The sequence below is a fragment of the Sciurus vulgaris genome, assembly GCF_902686455.1.
Source record: "Sciurus vulgaris genome assembly, chromosome: 1".
Lineage (NCBI taxonomy): Eukaryota > Metazoa > Chordata > Mammalia > Rodentia > Sciuridae > Sciurus > Sciurus vulgaris.
The window spans coordinates 75808222-75830262 of NC_136461.1; the positions used below are offsets into that span (position 1 = coordinate 75808222).

Here is a 22041-nt window from a genome sequence, read left to right on the forward strand (position 1 = left end):
TGCAGAGCATGATTTCTGTTTTGTTGTGTTTTATTTTAGGTGATATATGCATAAAAAGAGTCTGGAAGGATATATACCAAAATACTAGCATGATTATTTCTAGATAGTGTAATTATAAAAAGATCATACTAAATCTTTACTGTCTCAAGATATGTGTATATATGTGTGTATGTGTGTGTGTGTGTGTGTGTGTGTGTGTGTGTGTGTTTACATATTATACATATGTATATGCACACACACTCATATATATACTCTGGCAATGTATGTGCCTTAATTTATAATAGAATAACATTATTTTAAAATAAGTTAATTTTCTTGATGAGTTTATTTACCAAATAAGATTAACTTCATCTTTATCTTTGTTTCTGTCTCTCTGGTCCTCTTTTTCTTTCTGTAAGGTCATAAATATCTACATCAGTCTTCATGGTCATCTTCATACTGGCTAGGAACACTTAAGCTCAATTTACTGAATTGTTCCTAAATGCCTGAATAGGGTCTCAAGAAGCTTGACAAGAAAGTAGTTTTTGACATGTTGCATAATAATCATGATTATGAAATAACACATCTCACTGAAACCTAGTAAGTATATTAAATGAGGAAAGGAAGTCACTAAAGGTCACAAGGTATTGTAAAAACACAGGAAGGAAAGAGAAAGGTGATCTGAATAGGGGTATAATAGAACTGAGCAATCATGGTGGAAAAGAGTCTTCAGAACTCGACAATGATTGTGTAAAACTGCAATCATTGTAGCCTACATCAGAAAATTAGGAGATTCTATTTGCCAGAAAGCATTAAATATCGACTCTACAGGGACCAGTTAAATTCTATACAAAGACAAAAGTAAATTCAAGCCATAAACTGGGTACATGAACAAGAAAACAGTCCTACACATCTCTGAGAACATAGCTAAAATAAAAATTCTGGAGTAAGGAAACATAAAAATACTTTTTCCTGAAATTTAAAAATGTGAATGATATGCTAGGAAAATGGATGTAAACGATTCTTACCCAGAAATCAGCAGCCAAAAAAAAAAAGCAAGATATTAGGAAATATGTACATACTCTCATTTTACCTTTTAAAAATGTAGTAAGTATGCATAACAATGTTTTATTGTTATATAATATTTATACAGGCAAAAGTCACTTAGTTTACTACTCTATCCTCAGGAAATAGAATAGTTTTGGAAACAATAGCAAATGTTCAATAAATATTTGTATTACAATTTCTTATTAATGAATTTTAGAAGGAAATTTTGTACTTGATTTAGACAAATAATTGAAATCAAATCAGAGGACTCAAAAATAATGATTCTGGTAAAATACATTAAACTATTAACAATATAGATATGAAATGTGAATAACTGTGAAGTCACGTATATTTTATGCTGAAAAGCAATAATTTTAGAGGACCTTCCCACTTTCAGCACTCTATGATATTGGGCAGAAGACAGCTGGAAAGCCTAGGATTGGAAATCAAGCATTGGTCACTCAACACTGTGACCTTGAATGAGAAAATTATTTAACCTCTTATTATTGAGACTTCTCATATGACAGTTTTGATATTCAAAATAGACTTATAACTTGTTAAACTTCTAAATAAGCAAAAGGTGGTCTGAATAGGGGTATAATCAAGCTGAGCAATCATGATGGGAAAGAGAACATCAGAACTCTGTTTAGAATGATGTTGGCCTTCAATTGTCACATATAACTTTTACAATGTTAGGGTAAGTTCCTTCTACCACTAGTTTTTCCAGTGTTCTAAACATGAATAGTTGCTACAGTGTGTCAAATGCTTTTTCTGCATCTACTGAGATAATCTTTCATTTCTTGCCTTTAAGTCTATTATATTTATTGATTTTCATATGTTGAACCAACCTTCCATCCCTGGGATAAAATCCACCCCATCATGGTGCACTATCATTTTAATGTGGTTCTGTATGTGATTTGCTAGTATTTTATTAAGAAGTTTTGCATCTATGTTCATCGGGGATATTGGTCTGAAGTTTTCTTTTGGTACCAGGATGATACTAAGTCACAGAATGAGTTTGGAAAAGTTTACTCCTTTTCCATTTCATGGAATAATTTGAGGAGGATTGGTGTGTTTTCTTCTTTAAAGGCCTGGTAAAACTCAGCTGAGACTCCATCTGGTCCTGGACCTTTCTTTGTTGGTAGGTTTTTGATATATGATAAACCTAAGGCCAATATCATTCTAATTGAAGAAAAACTGAAAGAATTCCCTCTAAAAAAAAAAAAAAAAAGGAACAAGACAAGGATGCCCACTTTCACCACTTCTAGTCAACATAGTCCTTGAAACACTAGCCAGAGCAATTAGACAAAAGAAAGAAATTAAAGGGATATGAATAGGAAAAGAAGAGCTCAAACTATCTCTGTTTACTGACAAAATGATTCTATACTTAAAAGATCCAAGAAAACTCCACCAGTAAATTTCTAGAACTCATAAATGAATTCAGCAAAGTAGCAGAATATATAAATTAACACCCATGAATCAATTGCATTCCTGTACTCCACTAATGAATCAGCTGAAGGAGAAATTAGAAAAACCATTCCATTCACAATAGCCTCAAAAAATATGTAGAAATAAATCTAACAAAAGAGGTGTGGGATCTCTGCAATGAAAACTATAGGACACTGAAGCGAGAAATTAAGGAAGACTTTAGAAGATGGAAAGACTTTCCATGTTCTTGGATAGAGAGGATCAATATTGTCAAAATGGACATACTACCAAAAGCAGTATACAAATTCAGTGCAATTTCTATCAAAATACCAATGACATTCTTCATAGAAACAGAAAAAGATGACATGAAATTCATTTGGAAAAATAAGAGGCCCAAAATAGCTAAAGCAATCCCTAGCAAGAAATAAAAAGCAAGAAGCATCACAGTATCAGATCATAAATTATACTACAGAGCAATAGTAACAAAAACAGCATGGTATTGAAACCAAAACAGGCAAAAAGACCAATGGAGCAGAATAGAAGAGACAGAGACAAACCCACATAAATACAGTTACCTTACACTAGACAAAGTCACTGAAAACACACATTGGAGAAAAGATACCTCTTCAACAAATGGTGCTGGGAAAACTGGAAATCCATATGTAATAGGAAGAAAGTTAACCTGTATATTTCACCCTGCATAATAATCAACTTTAAGAGGATCAAAGACCTAGGAACTAGATGAAAAGCACTGCACATATTAGAAGAAAGTGTAGGCCCAACACTTCAACATATTGACATAGAAACTGACATCCTGAACAAGACTCCTAATGCATAAGAAATAAAATTTTAAAAATCAATAAATGGGATGGCATCAAGTTATACAGCCTCTTCATAGCAAAAGAAACAATCAAGAGTGTTAAGAGAAAACCTACAGAATGGGAGAAAATCATTGAGACCTGTACCTCGGAGAGGGTGTTAATTTCCAGGATATACAAAGAATTCAAAAAGCTTAACACCAAAAAACAAATAACCCAATCAATAAATGACAAAAGAACTAACCAAATCATTCTCAAAAGAAATTTAAATGATCAATAAATATATGAAAAAATGTTTAACATCTCTAGCAATTAGAGAAATGCAAAATAAAACTCCACTGAGATTTCATCTCACTCCAGTCAGAATAACTCTTATCAAGAATACAATGTAAAAGTGTTCCTTTTTCTCCACATTCACACCAACATCTATGATTGTTTGTGTTCTTGATAATAACCATTCTAATTGGAGTAAGATGAAATCCTAGAGTTGTTTTAATTTGCATTTCTTTAATTATTAGAGATGTTGAACACTTTTTCATATATTTATTAATCGCCTGTATGTCTTCTTCTGTAAAGTGTCTGTCCAATTCCTTGGCCCATTTATTGATTAGGTTCTTTGTATTTTTGGTGTAGGTTCTTTATAAATTTTGAAGATAAGTGCTCTATCTGAAGTGCCTGTGGAAAAGATTTTTCTTCCACTCTGTAGGCTCTCTCTTCACTTTCTTGATTGTTAATATTATGGCATTTGCAAATAAATGGATGGAATTGGAGAATATCATGCTAAGTGAAATAAGCCAATCCCAAAAAACCAAAGGCCAAATGTTTTCCCTGATAAGTGGAGAATGATAAATAATGGGGGTCGGAGGGTGGGGAGTGAGAAGAATGGAGGAACTTTGGATTATGTAGAAGGAAATGAGAGGAAGGGGGATATGAAAAATGGTGGAATGAGACAGACATCATTACCCTGTGTACATGTATGATTACACGAACGGTATGAATCTACATCGTGTACAACCATGGAAATGAAATGATGTATACCTCATTTGTGTACAATGAATCAAAATGCTGTCTGTAAAAAGTTTAAAAATAAATAAATGATTTAAAAAAGAATACAAGTAACAACAAATATTGTCAAGGATGTGGGGGGAAAGGGAATGCTCATACACTGCTGGTGGGACTGCAAATTGGTGCAACCACTCTGGAAAGCAGTATGAAGATCCCTTAAAAAATTAGGAATGTAACCACCATTAGATCCAGTTATTCCACTCCTAGACATATGTCTAAAGGATTTAAAAATCAGCATACTACAGTGACTCAGCCACTACAATGTTTATAGCAGCACAATTCACAATAACTAAGCTATGGAACCAACCTAAATGCCCATCAACAGATGAATGGATAAAGAAATTGTGGTATCTATACACAATGGACTATTACTCAGTCACAAAGATGAATGACCTTATGACATTTTCAGTTAATAGGTGGATCTAGAGACTATCATGCTAAGTGAAATAAGCCAATCCCAAGAAACCAAAGGTCAAATGTTTTCACTGATGTGTGGAAGCTAAATCACAATAAAGGCAGGGAGGGGGAAAAAAGAGAAATTCAGTAGATTAGATGAAGGGGAACAAAAGAAAGGGAGGGAGGATAGGAATAGGAAAGACAGTAGAATAAATATAACATAATTTTTCTGTATACATATATGAAAATACCTAAGTGAATCCCAAGGACACAAGAATAATTAGGACACAAGAATGGGGTCCTAATTAGAAAAAGGTATATCCCATGCTTGTATGATTTTTATCAAAATGGATTCTACTTTCATGTATAACTAAGAAGAATCAATTTTAAAAACTTAACAATAATTGTGTAAAACTGCAATCATTTTGTGTAGAAGATAATGGGGAGGGGTACCAAATTTACCTCCTTTATTACATTTGAATCTATAAAGGCCTTAGAAATTGAAGGGGGGACAAAAACAATTTAGTGATCACACTCAGTTAACTACATTACAAACATTATCACTTCTCTTCCAAATATTACCGGTATCCTAATTTTATGGAGGAGAAACTTAAGTTCAAAGAGGTGCAGTGACTTGCTCAAGGTCATGCACAAACTGTGAAGGTGCTCAATTAGTATTAAACAGTTTAATACCAATTAGAAGTGTATTATGGTGTCATCTTATTAATTACATCCTCACCCTGTTTCCAAATAAGGTTACAGTCTGAAGTACAGGCATTGGACTGCAACATATATTTTGGGGGACACAACATTTAACCCATAATGAATGGATACCCTTAAAGATTCAGGTTACCAAAAGTGAACCAAATGAATTATATATTATAAAATAAGCAATTTTATAAAGAGTCACAAAAAAAGAAATATGTGTAGCAGTCCAAACTTCTGTCAGTAGCCATCAATCAACAAAAGTAAATATTTAAAATTTTAGAGAGGCAAGATTAAGAAGAAAATCAAAAATGAAAGTGGCATCCAGAACAGCTCCTAATTGCATTCACTCTATGTAAAAAGCATCTCAAAAATTAATAACTGTAAAAGTTATTGGGGCTCAGCAGTTTAATTACAACAGGAAACAGGGCTCTAACTCTGTACATCTACCCACATACCAATCATCCTAAATATACTTTCCAGAGAATTGAAATCTGGAGGAGAAAGAACCCCTCATTTTGTCATCAATAGCTGCTGATATCAGTGAAGCATAAAGGCGCCCAAGCGCAGGAAGGCAAGTGGTAGGAGGAGAAGGTTGTCATTACCCAGCAGTATGGATTGTGTTATTGTGTCTGACCCTGAGTTCTGCATGGTCACCCACCTCTGCATCAAGTACCCAGGGGATAATTCATCATAAATGAAAATGTTCTTGGTAAAGGTGGGGGAGGAGTCAGTGGTCATGGCTAGAGCTGGGATTTATGGCATTATAATAAGTTAATTAACTGCTGCACTCATTGCATTTTAAAGAATGAGGATAGCATCCAAAAGCACAGGCTTATTAGGAAAGCTATCTTAAGGCATACCAAGTGCTTGTTAGGGAAGGTGTCTTAAGATGAATTAAAATATAGAGTTTTATGAGGTCTAGGCCTGCACATTAATCATAAGAACTAGAGTATTACAGGCTAATGGTGCCATAAAGATCTGATTGGGTTACATTTGTAGGCATGGGCTGAAATTGCCAGTTCAGAAATATCCAGGCAGTACTGATAGGAATAAGTTAATTTCATTGTAAAATAACCAGTCCACCTGAGTATTTGAAAAGACTCTGATACTGGTGACTAACAGGTTAATAAATAGGGAGAGCTTCGTGAATTGTTTTTGAGTTGTTTCAACACAGTCTTATAAACATGTTGCAAAAACTTTATCCAAAAATGACTTAATAAAAACTATCATACATAAAAAAGCAGAGTAAAAATGCTGAGTGAATATATACAACTGAAATTCTAACCAAGACAAAAGGGTAAAAAAAGTTCACACACAATTTTTTAAATTAGAAGTGGAAAATAACAGAAAATGTTAGAGTTCGACATGGTTGTATATTAGAAAATTTCAAATATCATGAATTTAATGCTTTGTGTAAATGAAAATATATCAAAATTAGCAAAAGAGGTTAAAAAGTAAAATAAGTTGAGAAATTATCCAAAAGTTACATCATTCTTCTAGAAAGAAACTCAGTGCCATAATGAATTTATTAATAAATGCCTTCAAATTCCTTCAAACTTTCAAGGAACAGAAAATAGAAAAACATTAAAAATCATCCAGGTAATTCTAAGAATTATACCTTAATTTTTACACATCTACCTGAAATACTGAAAAAATTGCCATTAAAATGTCAATATATATGAAAATACTTAATAAAATGTCAGAAAATAGCTCAATAATATAGTAAAAGTTAATCTTGTACTTCTAATCAAATAGTATTTTATACTCAGAAAGGGCATAAAATTATAAAAGTCTACTGATTATATTATTAATAGACTTATATTTCGATCAAATAAATTTAAAAGATAATCATGTCAACAGTAGCACATTTTTGTATCTTAAAGATACTTAGTTCAAACTGTGAGCCAACATTTTGCTTATAGTGACAAAATAGATAACTCTCAAAAGATTATTAAAATACAAATAATTTAGATTACTATTTGTTTGGTATTGATATTATTCATAACAACATTACCTGACATTTACCAAGTTCTTATGCTGGGCACCTGTTATTCATGTAATATTATCTCAAGAGTTCTTAATGCATAAAACACAAACAAAATTATAAACATTAGGAAAGAAGAGATGGAATGTGATAATTTAGAGGAAATTTGGTTTTAGAACATAAAAAATGAAAGAAATCATATGAAAAGCTATTAGAATTGATTAAAACTGGGATAATAAACAAGACAAAAGATAAATATTCTTCCATGCCAAATAACAATGTGATAGAAAAAATTAATCCATAAAGAGATGTTATTTATAATCATGAAGTAAAATTTAAACTATTAACAGGAAATAATGTCTCATATGATGAGAATATAAGTACAATATTTCACTGAGAAATATAAAAGGAAAAAAATGAATAAAGGAAAAAGCCTAATGTTTTCTCGAGTGGGAAGACCAGTTTTTATAAAATATGTTTTCCTCTCAATTGTTTTATTTTATTTTGATTAACATGTATTAACTGTACACATTCATGGGGTTCAGTGTGAGGCTTCAGTACACGCAGTGTGCACTGGTTTCCCCCCCCCCCCTTGCCAACTTCTATTAATCACTGCTCTACATTCAGGTAAACTTGATTTGTTTCATTTTATTCTTTAACTTCCACATATGAGAGAGAACATGAGATCTTTCTATGTCTGGTTTATTTCACTTAACATAATGCTATGCAGTTCCCCCAGTTTGGTACAAGTCACAGAATTCTATTTCTTCTTGATGGCTAAGTAATATTCATATGTATACATACCACATGTTCTTTATGCATTCATTCACTGATGGGTCCTTAGGTTGATTTTATATCTTAGCTAATGTGAATAGTGCTGGGCATTCTTTGGCATGCTGATTTCATTTCCTTTGGCTATGTACCTAGAAGTGGGATAACTGGATCATATGGCAGAAATATTTTTAGTTTTTTGAGGAACCTCCGTAAGGTTCTCCATAGTGACTATACTAGTGTATGTTCCTACCAACAATGTAGGTGCAGTGTCTATTTCTCCAAATCCTCACCAGCATTTGTTATATTTTTATAATAACTGCAGTGAGACAATAGCTTATTGTAGTTTCAATTTACATTTTCCTGATGGCTAATAACACAGCGTTTTTTCATACATTAGCCATACGCATTTCTTCTTTTGAGAGCATTTTTTAAAATTTTAAGTAAAATTCCAATGAAATTTCTCTGAAATTGACCCAATAATCTTAAAATTCATTTGAAAGTATAAAACATGAAGCAAAATAATTAGACTTTGTTGGTAAATATAAGAAAAAGAAAATCAATCAAAATGCAGCCCCTTCCACAAATACAGTCAGTATTTGGGTAGACCTGAATGACCTTTCCTGAAAGGTAGAATTTTCTGGAAAAATAATCATTGTTTACTTAGAAGAGAAATAAAAAATTAGTCTACTTTAAGCCTCTAAAGAATAATTTTCTAAAGCAAACTAAGTGGAAGAGGAAAAAGGATCAAGAAAGAGAGGAAGAATAGTAGAAGACATTTGTAAATTGTGAGAATTATAGGAAGGAAGGGAGGGAGGGAGAAAGCTAAAACTATAGCAAAGTAAAGCAGATTTAGCTACTTAATAACTGAAGAGGAAAAGTGTTTCAGAAAAATTAAAAAAAAAAAAAGCAGATTCAAAGACTGAAAATTTAGGGGGAAATGTTAGTAGAAAATGCATCAACTCAGAGGACTAATGTCTGTTTTCACAAGTTCCCACAGATCTAAGCACTTTCCCTAGGCTAAATAGGAGCCTGGAGGCCACGCCCAAGAGACTGAAGTACAATGCTGCAAGACCCAGGCAGGACAAGGCAGAGGAAGAGGCACGTGAAGAGCACCTGGACAAGGCAGCCAGGGGAGTGGGGAATCCCAGCAGTGTCGTCATGCTGAAATATGACCCAGTAGTACCCCATCTTCTACTCCTTGCAGGAGAAACAAAAAATGCACATTTTAAAAATGTTGACTAAATTATTCAAAAATGTCCTGGCAAAACGAAGCATGCACAGTGAGCCATACATCATATAATCTACAATCCTGAACTGAAATGGACAGAAAACTAATAGGAAAACACTTTAAACAAAATACTTTAAAATGTGCTGTGGAGTGACTCTACATCTTGTTTGTGGAGTTACTCACATGGTATTCGTCTACATCAAGAAATCTTGAGGACATAAGAAATTTCAAAAATAAGGAAGAAGCAGGAAAGGCAGCCAGCCTCCAGTTGCTCTCTGTGTTAACAGCCACTGCCCTGCATCTCACCACTGGGCCTGCTGGGAGCAGCCCTGTGCTGTAGCTACCTTGGCTGACATGCAGCCACCCAAACACATGCTTCCGTTTCTGCTGCTGTATCTTCCTGAAACATTCTCTATTCTTGATAAAGAAAATCTTACTTACTCTTTAAAGCTTAGTTCAAATGTTATTCCTCTATAAAACCCCAGGTAGAATTAACCATAAAATCAACACATCTGTTGGGGATCTGCTCTGTTTCAGACAATGGGGACAAAAACAGAAGACAGGATAGAATCATTTCTGCCTTCACAGAGCTTATACTCTGCTCCTTCACAGCACTTGGTTCCTAGGTCAATGTGCTTCACATATTCAGAGTTATAGTGGGCATAGTTATTGGAAATTATTTACCTTCCCTGTCAGACCATGAGCTCCTTAAGAGAACGAACGTGTCTCCCCATAAATCCAGTTGCTCCTCAAGTCCATACCTTTTATTGCCTACAATTTCAAGGTTTATAAATAGTTGTGTATATAGTAGAAATTCCATATATGCTTGTTAAATGTGGGAAGGGAGATATCCTGTTATAAAAGGCCACCCTGACTATGAAATCCTAAACTTTCTGTTAAAAGGAAATTCAAAGTAGGGTAAAGTTTGTAAAGGTAATTTAGAAGTCAAAACTATTCATCACAATTTCCCAGTGCTCCGTGCTACACTGCAACATTCTGCTCTCCCCAAAGAAGTGACAAAAACACTGAAACATTAATCAATCCAGATATCTGCTAATCACTCTTACATTTAATTTGAGCAACAGAAAAAGAAGTCAGTATTCTTAAATTAACCCTGCAGAGACATATTAGCATAGACACACAACACAAATCCATTTAGACATCTGGAGTTCTGTACGGTAACTACACCCAAAACACATGTATGTTAGCCTTGTCCTCTTAAGTCAACTGCAAAATCACTTCTTTATCAAACCATGAGAGATTTCTATCACAAGCATTATCCTGGGTTACCATGGCTAAGAACTGCAGTTTGAGCTAGGGAAAAAAAAGTTAACTCAAGATAGGAAGCAAAGGTGCAGAATTTATAACTACAGGCAGTGTTGCTCAGGTTATAAGTTCCCAGGGTGCCTCTGCAGGGCTTGTAGCTCACAAGCTCTCCCTGTGACTGGATGTCTCTCTCTGGGTTGGAGCTCTTCAAAGGTAAGAAGACACACATACGCCTTGTAGTACCTTGAACATTGACTTGCACTTGGGTTTATATTACATTTTATCATGTAAGGTAGAATACAAACACTTTATATTTGAGAAGCATACATGCCAATATTATGATGTTTTTAATGTTTGACATTTAAATCATCTGCATCCATTATAATCCTCAATATAAAAAATCAGGTTGCAAAGAAGAGAGAAGTCAGAGAACTTAAATAGTGTGAAATGCAGTAAATGGTTTTCTTTCTTAGGTCAGAATATTTTCATCTGTGAATCACCCTTAAAAGATGAACTAAGACTGATATACCATGAGCTATCTAATATGCTGAATACTACAACTATCCAGAGTCACAAACAAAAAAATCTAAGTTACTTATTCTGAAATATTGATTGAATGCAACCAAGTGTTCAAAGACAAGAACTGGCTCATTGTGGGGAGTCATAATTCATAATAGACATTATTCATTTTTATTCATTTATTCTTTTGTCAAGTATCTTTGAGCACTGATATTTTAGGAAGTTAAAGAGACATCACTAAAGTTATGAATGCACATAAGACATTGTTCCTGCCCCCAAAAAGACTATAATCTGAAAGAAAAGACAATGTGGACATAGTTGGAGTACCAACTTTTGTGAGTCGGAGTTAGAAATAAAGTTATTGGCTGAATGATAATTACAACAGTACTGCCCACGTTTATCTTCTACTTCTCTGTGTCAGAAGTTTGTACCAGAGAAATTGCTAACATTGTTCATCATGAAGTGTTTGAAGAATCTATAAACATTATTCTTTTATGTTAAAAAAAAAGAAATTTCAAAAAGTTAAGTTCCTTGTTCAAAATTATATGCAACTTAGCAATAAATCTGAGAGAAGAACATATGTTTCTAGCCCTTCATTTTTTCTATTAGCACCACACTCTGAATATTTTAAAGAAATAAAGTATTACCTACATTTGCACAGAAAATACAAATTGCTCCTTATATTAACATGCCCAACTCTGTTATGTTCTTGCCTTTCAATTGACTTTTAGCAATTCTAGCTCGGATAGAGTCTAGTGACCTTCCAGAACAAAATCACACCTCTTTATACATATTTTATAATTTGTTTTAAGTTGTACTTTACAAGGTTTCTAACTTTTTCTCTTGTACCTCTGGTATCCTGATTTTAGTTAATAGCAGTAAAACAAGAAGAGCAAAAAATAAAATAACAGTCCTTGATCTAGGCCTGCTTAGTGTACCAAAGAAAAAATGCACCAGGGCTGGAGGCACATGAAAACATGTCAATCAGATGTAATTGCTCTCCAAGAGAAACACTTTTCAGGCAAGTAAAAAAGAATTCATCCTGAACACAAGGCTTTGTAGCAGCGACTAATCTACTAATGACAAGCTCAGTTTGTTATTCTCATACTTGGTGTTCAAGATGAACATTTGATTTGACATGACAGAAAAGGACAATCTGACCAAGTCATAGCTCTTAACCATTAAAAAATGATATTGAAGGCCTATATCATGTCTATTATGCATACACATAAATAAAAATGACATTTCTTTATGTCATTAATAGTTGTTGGAAATCAAATAGTTTTTAACTACTCATAGTTATATGCCTGGTGCAGATAAATATCAACACCAGCACATTAAAGAAAAAGCCTCTACTTTCATGCACAGTTACTCCTAAAAACATTCAGTGGTTCAGATTTGGCCTGAAGAGAGTGAGGCCTATATTCCAGGGGTAATATTTGAAGACTAAATTTGGCTGGATGTATATAATGACATTTTAAAAATTCTTTCAATGTGCCTTTCCATTATTGCAGACGCTACTTAAATGGAAACTTAATAATCCCTGCAGCAAAGGGCAAAGTACAACTGCTAACTCCAAAAATATAAAAATAAAAAAAGAAGAAGAAAAAAAAAAAAGGATTCATATGGGTTTACTACCCATAACCTGAAGTACAATATTTTTAATAGCACCACATTTGAGTATTCACTAGCTCAAAGGCGTAAGTCTTTTTTTTAATGAGAAAAACAAGCAAAACAATAACGACAAACTTAAACATAAGCCTTAGTTAAAAAGTCCATTGTAATCTCCACTTGAATTTATTAAAGGTGGACGCCACCCATTAAGACCCTGGCATCCTCTGAAATGCCACATTGGGAAAAACCTATAAAGTATTTGTGTAGAAAATGCATTGTAAGTTTCAGAATAATTGACTTTCAGTTTTAATAAGGCCACACAAACAGAAAGAGTACATAAAGTCAGGATGTAATGGGGACCAGGTAGACAGGTTTCTTAGGTACTTTCTTTTCTCCTCTCATTATCTTGCCTCAGTTTATAGAAGAAAGCACATGAAACTAAACTCTTCAGACCAATCTTTTCACTCCCAAACCGCTGCTCCCCTGACAGCAAGAGTGGCTCATCACATTGTTTATAATTTGGGGTACAGAGCAGCCACATTTCAGTAGTAGTCACCTTCATGGTGACTTAAAACAGATTCTGGCTCCATTCTCTCTTTTTCTCTTCCTGTACTCAAGGAATAGGATTCTTCTTGTTGTTGTAAGTACAACCTCCAAGAAGCAGTGCAGTCAGCTTTTCCCCTGTGAACTGTTGATAAGAGCATTTGGTTGGTGTGGTGGGCACTGGGATGCACTGCTCAGATGCTACTTCAATAAAGGAAAGCAATTTCTGTGATTGCTGTCAGCAAATGGCCTTCAATTTTTGCTGCTTTGGGGGCTGCCTTAGTTATAGAGACTATCCCCAGAACCCACCTTTCCAGGGCAGCCCACACCCAAAAACCGATTGATACAGAAATAGAAAAGTCTGGCAAGCTCAGTCCCACCTCAGGAAACACTGAAGGTTCATTTCATCTCTAGAACTCTCCATGGAGTCAGCCAAGGATGTCATTGGGCCATCACCACAGCTTGACTTCTCCTCTGTCCACTCTTGCTTCCTTGCTTTCCCTTCCTCTAGTGTGGATTCCCTGGGCACTCAATAAACCTTCTGCACACTACACTTGGACCTGGAGAATGCTTCCTGAAGAACTCAACTTGAGACAGCAGGGATCGGACTTTCATTCCAAACATTCTAGAGTCTGTGGAATGGAATCTCTACTTATAAGGGTTGCAAAGTCTGACTCCTGCTGCAGCTTCATTTATTAGAGAAGACCTGCACTTGGATGTAATGAGCACATTCTAGCTATTAATAAAAATTGCATTTCACTTCCCTCTTGGTTATTGCCATCATGTCATGGCCTACATGTCACGGGCAGAATAGGAGTGGGTGATAGAATTTAAACATCAAAATCCCACCCCATACTCCTAATAAGGCCTACTCTTAGAGTCAACTGGAAAGATACAGTGTGAGTCTTCAGAAATGTCAAATCTTCTTCGAATCATTTAAATTTGCCCTCTTGAGATTCTTCATTTCCATGACAACTATAAGGAGAAAGGGTTAGTGAAGTTTGCAAATTCAGAAAAGTTTTGGAGACTGAGGATTTCAAGGAATTAAATTTAATCAATTAAATTAAATTAAGGTGAGATTTTTGTATTGTTCAATAAATAAAAATAATGTGGATCTGAAAGAATATCTTTTCTACCCATTCCTACCCATTCCTATCAAGAGGGGCTATATATATACATACATATCTATGTTGTAGATGAATCTTTATTTTTATTTGTTTATTTTTACGTGGTGCTGAGAATTGAACCCAGTGCCTCACACATGCTAGGCAAGTACTTTATCACTGAGCCTCAACTCTAGCCCCTAAGTAGAGTTTTTAGAAGACCAATACTTAGGAAAAGCTTCATTTAGCATGTTAGAACATTATTAGAACATTCATATTTCAGTGTCCCACATGGTTCAGAATTTGAAGGCAGAAAAGAATGATATGAAAGTAATGTATAGTCCAAGGGGTGGTATCATGATCTGATATTTATTTAAGTAAACTGGATAATTTATGCTGCTTAAGAAGGTTTAACACTTAAATTTCTGAATTCTCCCTAAATGAAAAATTATACTTCTTATTGTAATGTTATGAATATAAAATTCACTGCACACAAAAAAATGAAAGGAAAAGTATCCTTGGCACCACAGATGTAGTAGCCAGAATTCCTTGAATTTTGATCTGAATACCTCATCTATCCACCTGGACATTGTCACCCATCACTAGAGAAAAGTAATGTCTTTGTGAGGCAAGTCAGTAACTTTAGCCAGTTTTACAGAAGAAGAAACCAAAATTGGATTTAAATTACTTGCCCAATAAATGACTAACTAGAAGATACTATAAATCTTAGAATCACAAACCTCCATCAATTTATAGACAATTCAGTTTTTTCACCTTCTGGAGTTGCATTAAAGAAATTGATATTTGTGCTATAAAAGATACCAGTCCAGTTCAAAATTCAGCAAAACATTTAAAAATATATAACAGCTAAAGTTTCAGTTCCTTAAAAGAGAGTAGATGCTTTGGGGAAATAGTAGAGAAGCATTTTAATTATTCCCTGTATGGAGATGTAGCTCTTTGGCAACTACCACCTCATTGGGCTATCAAGTGTACATGGATAACTTTCCAGTCTCAGCTACTCTCTACATCAGTGTTCACCCTTGCTAAACTTGCCTAAAATGATTTGTACTTTAACTATTGCTCCTCCTATTGCCCTTTCTTATAAAACAATAATACTTTACATTTCAATAGCAATTTACATAGGAGTTTTACAAATACTAAGTTTTATAAATACTATACTGGGCCTATCTTTTTCATTGATCTGAAGTCTTCAACAAGAAGGAAGTATGTACACATTTCTTACATGTGCTATGAGTAGTTATAAACTAAATAAAAATAAAATTAAATAGCATCCCAAACCCCGCATAACCCGTGCATGCCTGAAAGTTACTTATAGAAGTTCCCCTCCACAGCCCATAACCTAGAGACTGCAGTCACTGATGCAAAGTTCCAGTGTCAACTGCAATCAAGACATGGGACCTAGAGAAGTTCTCCTCCATAATCCATGGACTTGTGTATTCAGCTGTTGGTACCAAAAGCCCTGGCATTAATTGTGCTTATTTCTTGGAACCTAGAGAAGGTACCATCTTGGTCCTATGCTATCCAGTGCTACAAACCTAAACACCATCCACAACTATTCCATTGGACCTAGGGAATGTCCTCTTGCCATCCCACAACCTTTGAGTCATCCATTACTAGTGCCAAAGAACCCAGGATCACCTGTGTTCATTCCATCAGATCTGAGGAAAATCTTATCTCATCCTGTATCTCCAGAACTATGATTACTGGTACAAAAGCATGCCCCATTTTTATACTGAAGATCCTGGAGGAAATTCTCTTGTCACGTGTGGTTCAAGGACTGTGGTTGCTGGTGCCACAACACTTAGTGTCACCTGTGTTCATAATAAAAGATCTGGGGACAGAGCTCTTCACATCTCACACCACAAAGACTGTGGCAAGAGCTGCCACAAACCCAAGTGGGATCAGTGCTGTGGAGACTGAGGATACATACCTTTGGAAGCCTACGTCCACTGCAAAGTCATAAAACTACTTTCATACACCATTGCAATTTAGACTATTGAGGCATTGGTGGCATCAATCAAAGCCAAAGGAATCCCAGGGAGCCTACACTTTTGAGCTCATCTATAACCCAAGCCAAAGAATCTATCCAAATAACACTCTATATCCCATCTAAATTAAAGAGTCTTTTCCTATAAAAGCTACTCCATGAAATTAGAAGAGGTGGTTCTTACCTGATGTGCAAACATTAATGTAGGGACACAAGAAACATGGAGGGAAACAGAAGAGAAAGCAATTCTCCAGGAACAGATCCCAACTGAAGAAATCTTTGAAGTACCTAAAAAATAACTCAAAATGATCCTAAGAAAAGTCAATGAGATGCCAGAGAATACAGACATACAATATAAACAAGTAAGCAAAACGACTCCGGCTGAGAATTCAATAAGAAGATATAAATCATAAAAATGAACCCATCAGAAATTGTGGAGCTAAAAACATCAATAAATGAAATAAAAATATAATAGAAAGTCTCCACAATGGACTAAAACAAGCAGAAGAAAGAATTTCTGAACCTGAGAACACCTCTTTTTAATTCACCCAGTCAGACAAGAAAGAAAGGAAGGAAAGAAGGAAGGAAGGAGGAAGGAAAAAGGAAGACTGTAAAACTATGGGACACTGTTAAGTGAGCAAATATTCACATTATGGGAATTCCAGAAAGTGATGAAAAGAGGAAAGGCACTGAAAACCTATTTCACAAAATAATAGCTAAACATTTCCTGAATCTTCAAAAACAAGTGGTCATTCAGATACAAGAACCTCAAAGGAACCCCTCTATATTCAGCTAAAAGAGACCTCATCAACACATATTATAGTTAAACTGTCAAAAGTACAAGACAAAGAGAGAATTCAACATCTCTAGTAATAAGAGAAATGCAAATCAAAACCACCCTAAGATTCCATCTCACCCCAATTAGAATGGCGATAATCAAGAATACGAGCAACAACAGGTGTTGGCGAGGATGTGGGGAGAAAGGTACACTCATACATTGCTGGTGGGGCTGCAAATTAGTGCAGCCACTCTGGAAAGCAGTGTGGAGATTCCTTAGAAAACTTGGAATGGACCCGCCATTTGACCCAGCTATCCCACTCCTTGGCCTATACCCAAAGGACTTAAAATCAGCATACTACAGAGACACAGCCACATCAATGTTCATAGCTGCTCAATTCACAATAGCCAGACTGTGGAACCAACCTAGATGCCCTTCAATTGATGAGTGGATAAAGAAACTGTGGTATATATATACAATGGAATATTACTCAGCCATAAAGAATGATAAAATTATGGCATTTGCAGGCAAATGGATGAAATTGGAGAATATCATGCTAAGTGAGATAAGCCAATCTCAAAAAGCCAAAAGACGAATGATATTGCTAATAAGTGGAGGATGACACATAATGGGGGGGGGGAGGGAAGGGTTAGTGTTAGGGTTAGAGTTAGGGTTACGGAGGGGGGCAAGTATGGAGGAAGGAAGTACTGTATAGAGGGTAAAGAGGGGTGGGAGGGGTGGGGGGAAGGGAAAAAAATAACAGAATGAATCGAACAACATTACTCTATGTAAATTTATGATTACACAAATGGTATGCCTTTACGCCATGTACAAACAGAGAAACAACATGTATCCCATTTGTTTACAATAAAAAATAATAATAATAATAATAAAAATAAATAAATAAAACTAGCAAGAGAAAAATATCAAGTCAACTTTAAGGGAAAGCCCTTACAGCAGATTTCTCAGCAGAAATTCTATAGACCAGAAGAGAATGGGATGATACATTCAAAGTCCTGAAAGAAAAAGATTGTCAAACAAGACCACTATAATCTGGAAAAATACCCTTCTGAAATGAAAGAGAAATAAAGTCTTTCCCTGATGAGCACAAGCTGAGGGAACGCATAACCACCAGATCAGTCCTACAAGAAATACTTCAGGGAGTCCTATACTAGAAACAAAAGGATGATAGACTCCATGATGAAAACACACAAATGTACAAAATTTGTTGGAAAAACAAATACATCAAAAAGAAAGAGAATCAAAACAGCGTGACAGAAAACTAACAAGTCACCAAAAAAAAAATAATAGAGATGGAAAGGAACAAAGCATACATAAAACAAATGAAAACAATAAAATGACAGGAGGAAGTTCATATCTATTAACTATAATCATAACCTTGAATGTAAATGGATTAAATTCACCAATCAAAATACATAAATTTGCCAAATGGATTTTTAAAAACCAACCATAAGCTGACTACAAGAAACTCACTTCACTGGCAAAGGTATACGTAGGCTGAGTTGTTAAAAGATGTATCAAACAAATTTAAATCAAAAGCTAGAGAGAGTAGCTATACTCAGATAAAGCAGACTTTAAATCCAAAAACTATAAAAAGAGACAAGTCATTACATACTGATAAAAGAGTCAATTCAGTAAGAAGATGTAACATTTGTAAATATAGATGCACCCAACATGGGATTACCCAAATATATAAAGCAAATATTATTACATCTGGAAGTAGAGATAGACTCTAATGCAATAACAGTTGGGGAATTTAATACCACACCTTCCTCAATGAATGGATAATCCAGAAACAAAAATCACAAAGAAACATGAGTCAAACCCAAGCAAATAAACCTAACATACATTTCCAGGGCATTTCATCTCATCAATATATGGAGAATCTCACATGTTAGGCCACAAATCAAGTCTTGGACGAGATCGGGCGCGTTCAGGGTGGTATGGCCGTAGACACAAATCAAGTCTCAAAAAAATTTTTAAACTGAAATTTTACCTTGTGTCTTCTCAGACCATAAAAGGATAAAACTACAAATCAAAAACCAGAGGAAATGGAGAATATACACAAATACATGGAAATCAAGCAGCATGCTCCTAAATGACCACTAAGTAATTGAGGAACTGAAAAGGGAAATTTGTTTCTAGAAACAAATGAAAATGACAATACAATATGTCACAATCTGTGGGAGACAAAAGCAGTACTGAGACAGAAGTTCATATCAATAAATATGTACATCAAAAATAGATCACGAATAAACAACTTTACAATGTATTTTAAGAACTTAGAAAAGTAACAACAAACCAAACCCCAAATTAGCAAAAGGGAAGAAATAATGAAGAGGAAAAATAAATTAGATTGAAATTAAAATATAATGCAAAAGATCTGTGAAACAAAGAGTTGGTGTTTTGAAGGAATAAACAAAATTGACAAACTTCTACCTAGATTAATGAAAAAACAGAGATGCAAATGAATAAAATCAGTTGTAATGTCTTTTTCACATCTAAAAAAGGAAACTTTACAGCAGATACCATAGAAATACAAAGTATCATAAGAAACTAACATGAACAATTATATGCTGAAAAAGGCCAAATCTAGAAGAAATGAATAAATTTCCGAATATATATAACATACTAAGATTGAATCAAGAAGAAATAGAAAATTTGAACAGACCGATTATGAGTAATAAGATTGAAGCAGTAAAATTCTTCCACCTAAAGTAAGTCTAGGACCTGATGGCTTTACCAATGAATTCTACAAAACATTCAAAGAACTAATTCCAATATTTCTTAAACTAGTCCAAAAAATTGAAATGGGAAAAATCTCTACCAAACTCTTTTTACAAGGTCAACATTACCCTGATACCAAAATAGGCAGAGACACAAAAGAAAAAGAAATCTATGAACCCATATTTCTAATGAACACAGATGCAAGAATTCTCAATAAAATACTAGCAAACCAAATTCAACAGCTCAGCAAAAAGATTATACACCATGATCACATGGAATTTATCCCAGGAATGCAAGGATGGTTCAGCATATGCGAATCAATTAATGCAATAAAAAATATCAACAGATGAAAGAAGAAAGTCATATGATTATCTCAATAGATGCAGAAAAGGCATTCCTAAGAGTCTTCGTTCTTTTATTATAAAAATCTCTCAAAAAATTAAGTACAGAAGGAACATACCTCAAAAAAACTAATGGCCATATGTGAGAAACTCACAATCAACATAATAATAAACAGGGAAAACCCTAAAGTGTTTTCTCTAAGTTCCAGAGGAAGAAAAGGATGTCCACGTTCATCATTCGTATTATAATATGGGAAGCCTTAGCAAGATCAAGTAGGCAAGAAAAAAGAAATGAAGAGTATCCAAATTGGAAAGAAAAAAGTTTAATTATCCATGTTTGCAGATGACATTTTTTTTTTTTTTTTGGTACCAGGATTGAACTCAGGGGCACTTAACCATTGAGTCATATCCCCCAGTTTGTTTGTTTGTTTGTTTGTTTTTAATTTTAAGATGGAGTCTTGCTAAGTTTCTTGCTAAGTTGTTGAGGCTGGCTTTGAACTTGCAATCCTTCTACCTCAATCTCTGAGCCTCTGGAATTACAGGTGTGAACCACCTCGCCTGGCAAGATGATATGATTTTGAACATAGAAAAACTTAAGTATTGTGTCAAAAAGCTAATAGACAAATTTAGTAAAATTTCAGTATGCAAAAATCAACATACAAAATATCAGTAGTATTTTTATATACTGAGAATGAACTTGCTGAAAAAGAAATGAAGAAAGAAATCCCATCCACAATAGATATAAAAAGTAAAATTTTTGGAGTTGTTAGGGCTTGGATATGAGGTGCCCCTCAGGAATGTTAAGAAATGAAATGATTAGATTATAAGAGCTATAACCTAATCACTAGATTAATCCATTTGATGTGTTAACAATTTGAATGAACTGCTGGGTGGCAACTATAGGTAGGTAGGGCCTAACTGGAAGTAGGTCAGTGGGGGTGTGACTTGGGGATTAGCTATCTTGTCCCTGGCTTCTACCCCTTTCTCTCTGCTTTCCAGCTGTTATAAGCTGAGCAGTTTTTTCTGCCATGTCCTTTCACCATGATGCTCCACCATAACTTCAGGTTCAAAGCAATGGAGTCGGCTGACCATGAACCTATAAAACCATTAGCAAAATAAAGTTTTATTCTTCTAAGTTGTTCTTGTCAGATATTTTGGTCACAGCAAAGAATAGTTGACTAATACAGATATTAATTTACCAAGGAAGAGAAATATCTCTGTAATGAAATTCATAAAACTCTGATGAAAGAAATTATAGAGGATACAAAAAAATCAAAACAATCCTGTGCTCGTGGATCAGAAGAAATAATATTGTGAAAATTACCATATTACCCAAAGTGATCTAAAGATTCAATGTGATTTTCATCAATATAATAATGACTTTATTTATAGACATAGAAAAAATACCCTAAAATTCATATGCATCCACAAAAGAATAACCAGAGCAGTCCTGAGAGGAAAGCAATTAAACCTGGAAGCATCACAATATCTGACTTCAAAGCATACTACAAAGTTGCAGTAGCCAAAACAACATGCTACTGCTAAAAGCAGACACAAGCTGCATGTAGTTGCGCATTCCTGTGTTTAATCCCCAGTACTAGAAAGAATAACAAAACAAAACAAAAACAAAAAACAAAAAAATAGACACAGACACAAAGACCAGTATGACAAAATAATCCACATTTGTACATCCT

At 34.5% G+C, this 22041-nt stretch overlaps 1 protein-coding gene across 13 annotated transcripts in view; it reads right to left on the reverse strand.

Annotated features, from left to right (window-relative positions):
• The window catches only part of LOC306668201 (uncharacterized protein), a 528324-nt gene that overhangs the window by 207903 nt on the left and 298380 nt on the right, over positions 1 to 22041 (reverse strand). Inside the window, exon 3 of one of the 13 annotated variants that reach the window (XR_013765767.1) lies at positions 16665 to 16768. The exons of the other annotated variants lie outside the window; for them this stretch is intronic. The gene's annotated coding sequence lies outside the window, so the exon portion shown is untranslated. The remainder of the gene's footprint in view (positions 1 to 16664; positions 16769 to 22041) is intronic. 13 annotated transcript variants of the gene reach the window in all.